General features: G+C 41.2%; 1 non-coding gene across 1 annotated transcript; it reads left to right on the top strand.

Moving 5' to 3' along the window:
* Window positions 1-10,184: 10,184 nt before the first annotated feature.
* trnaf-gaa (transfer RNA phenylalanine (anticodon GAA)) lies at window positions 10,185-10,257 on the top strand. The gene has a single exon. It is a non-coding gene; the product is annotated as a tRNA-Phe (tRNA).
* The last annotated feature ends 255 nt before the right edge of the window (window positions 10,258-10,512 follow it).

Genomic DNA, 10,512 nt, shown 5'->3' with positions numbered 1-10,512 from the left:
CCCCTGAATCTTGATGCAATGTCCCCAAGTTCTATTCTCACCTACCAATGCAAACAACTTTCCTACTTCTATCTTATCTATCCCTTTCAAAATGTTGTATGTTTCTATAAGATCCCCTCTCATTCTTCTGAACTCCAGAGGGTACAGTCCCAGGCAACTCAATCTCGCCTCATAGGTTAACCCCTTCATCACTGGAACAAACTTGGTGAACCTCCTGTACACTGCCTCCAAAGCCAATATATCCTTCCTCAAATATGGAGACCAGAACTGCACACAGTACTGCAGGTGCAGCCTCACCAGCACCCTGTATAGTTGCAGCATGACCTCCCTACTCTTGAATTCAATCCCTCTAGCAATGAAGGCCAACATTCCATTTGCCTTCTTAATAACCTGTTGTACCTGCAGGCCAACTTTTTGCGATTCATGCACAAGCACTCCCATGTCCCTCTGCACAACAGCATGCTGCAATCTTTCACCATTTGAATAATAATCTGCTCTTCTACTATTCCTTCCAAAGTGGATGATCTCGCATTTACCAGTGTTGTATTCCATCTGCCAGACCTTGGCCCACTCACTTAACCTATCCCTCTGCAGACTCTCCACAATTTGTACAATTTGGACTCTGTACAATTTGCTTTTCCACTCAGTTTAGTGTCATCAGCAAATTTTGCTACGCTACACTCAGTCCCCTCTTCTAAATCATCAATGTAAATGGTAAACAGCTGTGGGCCCAGCACCAACCCCTGCGACGGCCCACACACCACTAACTGCCAACTGCAGAAACACCCATTTATACTAACTCTCTGCCTTCTATTGGGTAACCAATCCACTATCCATACCAATACACTTCTTCTGACTCCATGCATCCGTATCTTATTTATAAGTCTCTTGTGCGGCACCTTATTGAACGCCTTCTGGAAATCCAAGTATACGACATCCACCTGTTCCCCTCTATCCACTGCACTCATTATGTCCTCAAAGAACTCCAGCAAGTTTGTCAAACAGGACCTGCCTTTTCTGAATTCATGCTGCATCTGTCTAATGGAACCATTCCTTTCTAAATGTTTCACCTCAGTTATTTCTCGATTAATTGCCTCTGACTCTGCAATATTTTTATTAGGTGGCCTATAGACAACACCCACCAGTGATTTTTTCCTTTACTATTCTTAATCTCTACCCAGATGGACTCGACATTCTGCTCCGTAGAGCTCATATCATCTCTCACAAACGCCCTGATCTCATTCCTAATTAAGAGCACCACTCCACCTCCTCTGCTTTCCTGCCTATCTTTCCGTATTACCTGATACCCTTGGATATTTAATTCCCAGTCATCTCCACCTTGCAACCAGGTTTCTGTAATGGCCACTAAGTCATATGCCTTGGTACTGATCTGTGCCACAAGTTCACTAACTTTGTTTCTAATACTACGGACATTTAGATAAAGTGCCCTTTGTCTTTTCATTGTCCTTTTAGATTCTAGTGACCTATGCGATTTTTGTTTTTTTACTTTTATGCACTCTGCTGTTACTTTTTTCTTCACTAACTCTAGCTTTAGTCTCTGCATCACTTCCCTCTTCTTTTCTGTGTGGGTTCCCCTCCCCTGTCATATTAGTTTAAAGTCTCCCCAACAGCACCAGTGAACAGTCTCCCTAGGACATTGATCCTGGCCCTGCCCAGATGTAGACCATCCGGACGGTACTGGTCCCACTTCCCCCAGAAGCAGTTCCAATGCTCCAAGAATCTGAAACCCTCCTTCCTGCACCATCGCTCAAGCCACATATTCATTCTAAATATCCTGCTATTCCAACTCTGGCTAGCACATGGCCACGGTAATAATACTGAAATGATTACCTTTGAGGTCCTACTCTTTAATTTATCTTCTAGCTCCTAAAGTCAGCTTGTAGGACCTCATCCCACTTTCTTTCTATATTGTTAGTACCTACATGCACCATGACTCACCCTCCCCTTTCAGAATTCCTGCAGCCTCCCTGAGACATCTCTGACCCTTGTACTCAGGAGGCAACACACCACACAGGAGTCCTGTTTACGGCCACAGAAGTTCCTCTCTATTCCCCTTACCATGGAATCCCCTACCACAACAGCTCTGCCGCTCTTTCTCTTGCCCTCATGCGCAGCAGAGCCACCCACGATGCCATGATCCTGGCTACTGCTGCCTTCACCTGATGAGCCATCTCCCCCAACAGACTTCAAAGCTGTATATCAGTTTTGGAGAGAGATGACTGCAGGAGACTCCTGCACAACCTTCCTGCGACTACTCTTCTTGTTGATCACCCATTCCCTATATTTCCTTAGATCCTTAAACTGCGGTGTGACCAACTCACTATATGTGTTATCCATACCATTCTCAACATCTCGGATGCTCCAAAGTGAGTCCATGTGCAGCTCCCGTGCTGCCATGCGGTCTATCAGGAGCCGCAGCTGGACACACTTCCTGCACGTGTGGTCTTCAGGGACACTGTCAGCCTTCCTGAATTCCCACATGTCACAGGAGGAGCATGGCACGGGTCTGAGCTCACCTGCCATGTCAGAGCAACGAATGTTAGCGGAAGAGGACCGCGGAAGAAAGGGAAGACCCCGCTGGGGAAGTCGAAGATGGTTATCTGTGAGTCTCTGTGATTCAGTTCTTTGCCTTGCCTTTTCTTCACCGAAGCCCCGTTTAAGCCAAAGCCCTCTCACTTCACAGCCCGCTGTATATGGCGGACTTCTTTTTACACTCTTCCCACTCTCTACAAGCTGGTGTCACGTGCCTGCACAGCCTTGTCTCCCTTTACCCCAAGTAGTAAAATGCTTACTCTCCAAAAATCCCTTCAGACGTTCTACTCGCAGCGTTCTTGCTTTGAATCTCGAATTTGTCGGATCTTCGATAAATGTATCCAACAGTCAACAATATTTATAAACCAATTCAATAGATTTAAATCTTTAAGATCATTTACTATAAATATGAAATGGCTCAGATAAAATGATTTCAAATATTGCTATTGATAAAATGATAGATTACTAATTATTTAGATTAAAATATTAAAGATATAAAATAACTCACTTAAACTCTCCGTGAAGGTATTTGGTTAACAAAACGTTTTTAAACTATACAAAGATTGAAGTGATCTGAAGCATATTATAAATGCAATTAAAATAATAATAAAGATCTTAGAGCACTAAAATGATGTTAAATAAAGCAAGCAATTGCTTACATGTAGCTCTTTGCTTGGGACCAGTGTCCTACTTCAAATGCATGAGATAGCCACATCCATTTTAGTCCTCTCTGGTGTGAATGAAGATGAGGAATTCAACAGGAAGATGATTTGGCCCCTCCTCCCAGCGTATCAACGATCCTCCACTGGACTCTACCCTCTGACTTGTCTTGGGGGAGGTTGCACAGAAAGCTGGGAATGAGCGAAGTTGCCACTCACCAGTGAGCTTGATTTGACACAAAAATCATCAAAGCATCAAAAAACTTGCACTGAAAACACTTACAATCAATATAAATAATTAAAAACATTAAAAGTACATAAATTGAGATTTAATATTGATACTTAGCATTTTGTAGGCCTCTGATTCTATGGCAGGTCCACAGCATGGTTATTCTAGTTCCGGATAGCTGTCACTCAGTATAACCTTGGACTTGCAAGTTCATTCCTTAATGCACTATTATCTAAAGCCAGCAAACTCTGACCCTCGACCCTTTGGGATGGCTTGCCTAAAGAAAGAACAATTTGGAAAGGTGAGGGAAGACTGTCATTAGAATTCCAAAGGTTTTGGACATAAGGATTCCAGTAGTGGATAATTTAGCTCAAGAGGCATCTTTGATCATAAAATCTCCTTTACACATGGATTATTATAAAAGCTGGAAGAAAACAGTAATGCATATCAGCAGGTATGATGATTGCTTTTGGCATTTTTCTTCAAAAGAACAAAGAATCAAACCTGAAGATTCTCTGCATTGAGAAAGAAGCCTTTGGCACTGTAATTCAACGAGACAGGTTCAAAGGCAATCCAGCTGCCCCTCCTGTATGCAGCAAAGAATGCTGCTGCTGTCATTTTGCACAGAAAATTATTTTCTGAGTGACATTTCTAATTACCAGGCAATACAGACCCAAGTGACAGATCTAAGATGATCTGAGATTAATGGCAATGAGGGAAAAATGAACTTTTCCCCTTTCCAAGTTGAATAAATCTTTCCCGAAAAATCGGATTCATGCCTAGAAATTCAAAGTAATTTTCAGCTGGTCTTGGAAATGTGCAAATCCACCACTTGCAGCTGTCCCAAATCTTGGTCTTTGATAGTTTCAGGCCGTTTACAAATGAAGCAAAGATATGAAAGCCAGTGCATTGACTTCACTAACTTTTCCGGTTTGTTGCAGTTTTTGTAATTAGCAACAATACTCTTACAAGTGACAGTCTCAGGAGCAAACACTGTTACAATATATTATCAAAATGCTCAGCCACTCCCGCAGATTTTAATTTAAATATTGAGGAATAGCAATTGTGTTTTATGTATATAAAGAAGAGGGTATATGGGGTGTCAGGGAGGGGTAGCACATCTGGTGGGGGAACATGTTGCATCCTTTCAAGGCGGTTTGTCCACCTTTGGTCCCCACCTGGCACTCAGCTCTCACCTGTGGCTCCCCATAGCTGTTTGCATGTGACAGCGGCCACACCCCGGGCAACAGCTTCGACGAGCTGGCTAAACCAGGTGAGGGTAGCCGACGGATGTCAAACCCTTGGTGAGATAGGGAGTTGTCTACAGCAGGTGAAGACAGACTCCAGAGGATTGAGTGGACGAGACCAATGGAAGGTCCAGCGGTCAAGAAGGCTCAGAGCACGTCGAGACACAGAAGACGTCCTGGTCATCTGCTGCACCTTGTCCCATCTCCGGCCGTCTCAACTCTTGTCTTGCCACTGGATCCAGATGGGAATTGGGAAGAGAGAGCGAGGCTGTCACTGCACAACTCTCCCTCACTTAAATCCAAATCACGTGCTACTCTCAACACTATCATCATCATCACCATAATGATGTAAAAATCTTCATTGACGACGTTGGGTGAACCATATAAAGAAGAAAGACACAATCAATTAATTGGTTTCAATATACGATTTCCAGTTTTGACTGGCATTATAATCGAAAATTTGTTGCTCTGAAAAGCCACACAGTGTGAATGAACATCTGACCATGGACAGTTTCTTACATTGAAATAATTCAATCCAGAATGGATGTCAATTAAAAAAACTGCAGATGCTGGAGATCCAAAATTAGATCCAAAATATGCTGGAAGTAAGACCATAAGACATAAGACATAGGAGTAGAATTAGGCCATCTGGCCTATCGACTCCACTCCACCATTCAAGCATGGCTGATCCTTTTTCTTTTTCTTCTTCTCAACCCCAGTTCCCAGCCTTCTCCCCATAACCTTTGATGCCATGTCCAATCAAGAAACAATCAATCTCTGCCTTAAATACACTCAACAACCTGGCCTCCACAGCTGAATGTGGCAACAAATTCCACAAATTCACCACCCTTTGGCTTAAGAAATTTCTCCACATCTCAGTTTTGAAAGGGCACTCCACTCTCCTGAGGCTGTGCCCTCTTGTCCTAGACTCTCCCACCATGGGAAACATCCTTTCCACATCCCTACTCTGTCTAGGCCTTTCAACATTCAAAAGTTTTTAATGAGATCCGCCCTCACCCTTTTGAATTCCAGTGAGCGCAGACCCTGAGCCATCAAACATTCCTCGTATGCTAACCTTTCATTCCTGGAATCATCCTTGTGAACCTCCTCTGAACCCTCTCCAATGCCAGTACATCTTTTCTAAGATGAGCAGCCCAAAACTGTTCACAATTCTCATGGTGAGGCCTCATCAGTGCCATATAAAGCCTCAGCATCACATCCTTGCTCTTGTATTCTAGACCTTTTGAAATAAATGCTAACATGGCATTTGCCTTCCTCACCACCGACTCAACCTGTAAGTTAACTTTCAGGGTGTTCTGCACAAGGATTCCCAAGTCCCTCTGCATCTAAGATTCCTGGATTTTCTCCCTATTTCAAAAATAATCCACACATTTATTCCTACTACCAAGTGCATGACCATGCATTTTCCAACATTGTATTTCATTTGCTACTTTCTTGCCCATTCTTCTAAGCTGTTGAAGTCCTTCTGCATCCTACCTGTTTCCTCAATACTACCTGTCGCTCCACCAGTCTTTGTATCAACTGTAAACTTAGCAACAAAGTCATCTATTCCATCCTCTAAATCATTGATATACAGCATACAAAGAAGTGTGCCCTACACTGACCCCTGGGAAACACCACTAGTCACTGGTAGCCAACCAGTAAAGGATTCTTTTATTCCCACTCGCTGCCTTCTACCAATCAGCCAATGCTCTAACCCTGTTAGTAACTTTTCTGTAATACCATGGGCTCTTAACTTGGTAATCAGCTTCATGTGTGTCACCTTGTCAAAGGCCTTCTGAAAGTCCAAATATTCAACATCCACTGCATCCCCTTCATCTATCCTACTTGAAATTTCCTCAAAGAATTGCAATAGGTTCTTCAGGCAGGATTTCCCCTGAAGGAAACCACACTGACTTTGTACTATCTTGTCCTGTCTCTCCATCACCTCATCCTTAACAATTGACTTTAACATCTTCCCAACCACTGAAGTCAGGCTAACTTGTCTATAATTCCCTTTCAGTAGCCTTCCTCCTTTCTTAAAAAGTGGAGTTACATTTGCAATTTTCCAATCCTCTGGCATCATGTCAGAGTCCAATGATTTTTGAAAGATCATTTCTAATGCTACTACAATCTCTAATGCTACCTCTTTCAGAACCCTAGGGTGCAGTTCCTCTGGTCTGGGTGACTTATGTACTTTTAGGTTTTTCAGCTTAATTCAGCAGGTCAAGTAACATCTGTGAAAAGATAAACAGTTAATGTTTTAAATCTGGAATCTTTGTCAGAAGTTCTGAATAAAACATTCTGGACCTGACACTTCTCATCTGTAACAATTGAAAGATACTACCTTCATGTTATGTTTCTGGCATTTTGATTTGAACAAGAAAAACTTGTTGTTTACCTCTGAATAATGTGAGTCAACTGTTCAATGAATACCCGTGCAATGAACAGAATTAAGGGGAACCTTTAATTCATTACTGGCTACTATTTCAAACCACACCATCAGCATTTTACATTTCGTAGGAAATTTTCTTTTTGGTTCAAGCTTGAAAGTCATGTTCTTAAACAAAAACTTGCATTTATCTAATACATGTTATTTGGGCATCTCAGAACACTCTACCACGAATGGATTACTTTCCAAATATGAGTACAGTACTATTGTTTAATGGGTAGGTATAAGTAGACCTTGCAATATCTGCATTTGGGAGCGTAACTTTTAACTGTGCACTAACAAAATGAACAGCAGCCAGATGTGGAGATTCAACACACACTGTTGATCAAGTACTGTGTATTCTATGAGATTAGACCAATTATTTCCTCACCTTTAAGAAGCAGGTATTTATTTTATGCCTGTACACTGTAGTCTCAGCTGTGTAGACTCGGACTACAAAGCTGAGCTTATACCTGAGGAAAGAAAATATGTCTTCACTCTCCTTAAACCTGTCTGCCATGGGTGTTTTTTTTTGGCATCAATTAGGAACGCAACGTCAAGTGTCTGATGGCAAACAAGAACATATTTATTGAAAGCAAAAAAGCTTCTCAAAAACATGATTGTTTTGCTTACCTGTCTTCTGGAGCCTTCTCATTTCCTTAATGCACCAGTGAATTGTTTAATTCAGGAGTTGGAGTGCCTGTGCCCTGATATTGCAGCAGTGATGAGCTCTGCACTCTGAAATATTTAATAGGCTTGATTTATAGATTCCTTCTCATGGAACAAAATGAATCTTCATCTCCATTTTCTTTGGCTCAATAGAAACTGAACTCATGTCCTAACAGAGATCTGCTTATTTGCCTTTGGTCAGGGGGTTTCTGGTCATCTTCTATAAAGAACATAGTTTTCACCAGCCTGTCTGTGTCTTTGGAATTTCTTAGGAATACTGTTTGGCATTGTTCCTGTTACTGTGATCTAAATTCACTGTTTAGTATCCTTCCCTATGACTGCAAGATTGTTGTTTGGATAATTGCATGCCAAGAAACATAATGCCAGTTTAGACACAACACTACACAGGGAATTTTGGCAAAGTTGTGAAAATTCCCCAAAAATGCTAAAAACACCCAGCAGTCAGGCAGCATCTGCAAAAAGAGAAACACTTAATATTTCAGCACTGAGGACTGGGAAAGAGAGGAAACAGATTAGTTTTCTGCAGCAGAATTGGCCATTTCTATCAGTCATAATTTTTGCTTGTTTCTTTTTTCTTTCCTTTATACAATAATTTGGTCTACTGAATGTGTCTCACAGCTTTACTGTTAGCCAAACATTCCTGATGTTCCTGAAGATTAACCGGATCTTAACTTCCATTCAACTGTCACATTAAATCATTTCTATTCTTCCTATCAGAAATAATCTCCTTTGTTCTACTGATTGCACCCTCCTTTCTCTATTACCTAAAGCTAACATGTTTTCTTTCTCTCCTGGTTTTGACCAAGAACCGAGGTAAGAAATATTAACTACTTCTTCTTCCACAGATGCTGCTTAACCTTTTGAGTTTTCACAGCCTTTTCAGTTTTGATTTCTTACTTTTAATGCTGTGCCTTTAACTGACTTACACAACATTAATGCAAAAATTAAAATGGCATGTAGCAATGTCTCTGTCAATGTCACTGCTCTGTGATATTTGGGTAAACTCTTAGATGCAGCAGTGAATAGCAAATGGTGAGGATTTCGCTATCTGCAGCATAGAATGTGGTTGGAGAGCTGAGGGACACCGAGGCATGAGCTGCCTGTGCAAAGCAGTCAAGGGAAGAAAACATGGCTAATTTTGAGTCCTAGAGAGATGAAAGATCTCTCTGAGAATGAAGAATCAACCCCAATTATCTGCAGCCGCTACAAGTACCTTCAGTAAATGAAAAGCAAAACCCGGCAATAAAAAATTAAAAAAGCACAAATATTTGAGCTACTAAGCATTTTGGACACGATTTATCAAATCAGAAACAATTAATGTTTTAGAAACTTAGATTTAAGTTGTAAGGAGGGTGAGGGATCAAATTAATAGAACAAAGAGAATATCTTGGATTGAGTCAGGCTGCTTTTGCCCAGATAGTCCCAATATTCATTGATGTTTCTGATTAATGAGGGGAGATAAAGAGAGATGTTAATGCTAAGAAATGCGGTCTTAGCTGTCTCAGAAGTCTGAAAGCAAAAGAAGACTGCTGGAAGTGGCCTGCAGATGAGGCAATGTCTCTGCAAAGAGAAAACTGGTTCCTATTACAGATTGATACTCCTATGGCAGATTGGCCAACTCAAATACAGTCTGAAAAGGTGACTGAAACTAGATTTGATTTTGAATTGCAAGGGCTACAATATGTGCAGAGGTGAACACTGACTGTGGGCCATTGAAGTAACTGAATATACTGGAAATACTCAGCAGGTTCGGCTGCATCTCTGGGAAGAGAATCATAGTCAATGTTTTGGGCTTGAGGCCATTTTTGGAACTGGGAATGAGAGAAAAGAGGCTTATTAAGATGCAGGTGAAATGAAGTAAAAAATGGCATGCAAATGAGAACTGTTGAAGTTATCATTATTAATCAATTTTGCCTTTTGAACTACCATTACTTGGGAGAGTTTAAGAAAAAGAGTAGCAGGAAAATTAAAATCCCACCAAAAAAAAAGAAAAATAACACGAATCTCCCAGTAGTAACATAAGAATGTTAGAACATATGAAATTGAAGAAGAGTAGGTCATCTGGCTTGTCGACCCTGCTCTGTCACTCAATAAGTGGTCTAATCTGGCCATGGACCCTGCTCTACCTACCTGCCTTTTCCCAATACCTCTTAATTCCCTTGTAATGCAACCATTCTAAATGTCTTAAATATATTTAATGAAGTGGCATCTACTGCTTCCCTGTGCAGAGAATTCCACTGATTCACTACTCTTTGGGAAAAGCATTCTCTCCTCATTTCTATCCTATATTTATTCCCCTGAACCTTGAGGCTCTGTCCTTTCATTCTAGTGTCTCTTACAAGAAGAAAAAAGGAGGTGACCAGGGATGTGCGTGAGCCGAAATAGCTCAGTTGGGAGAGCATTAGACTGAAGATCTAAAGGTCCCTGGTTCAATCCCGGGTTTCGGCACTGGGACTTAATTATTGTTGTATTTCCCCATGGGGATGAATAAAGTATCTATCTATCTATCTATCTTTCAGTCCTAGTTAAATTAATTTTCATCTCCACAAAAGGTTATTTTGTTTCAGAGCTCAGTAATTCCCATCATCCTAGTGATTAGTACATTTTTTTTACTCATTCACCATAGGTTCCCAAATTAGAAATGATGCAGAGGTGTGGACAGGACATGGAGAGGGACACTTGCTTGTATTCTTCATTCCACAG

This window comes from Hemitrygon akajei, chromosome 7 (assembly GCF_048418815.1).
Source record: "Hemitrygon akajei chromosome 7, sHemAka1.3, whole genome shotgun sequence".
Classification (NCBI taxonomy): domain Eukaryota; kingdom Metazoa; phylum Chordata; class Chondrichthyes; order Myliobatiformes; family Dasyatidae; genus Hemitrygon; species Hemitrygon akajei.
The sequence above is the reverse complement of the archived record's forward strand: the minus strand, read 5'-3'. Positions and strand labels throughout refer to the sequence as shown.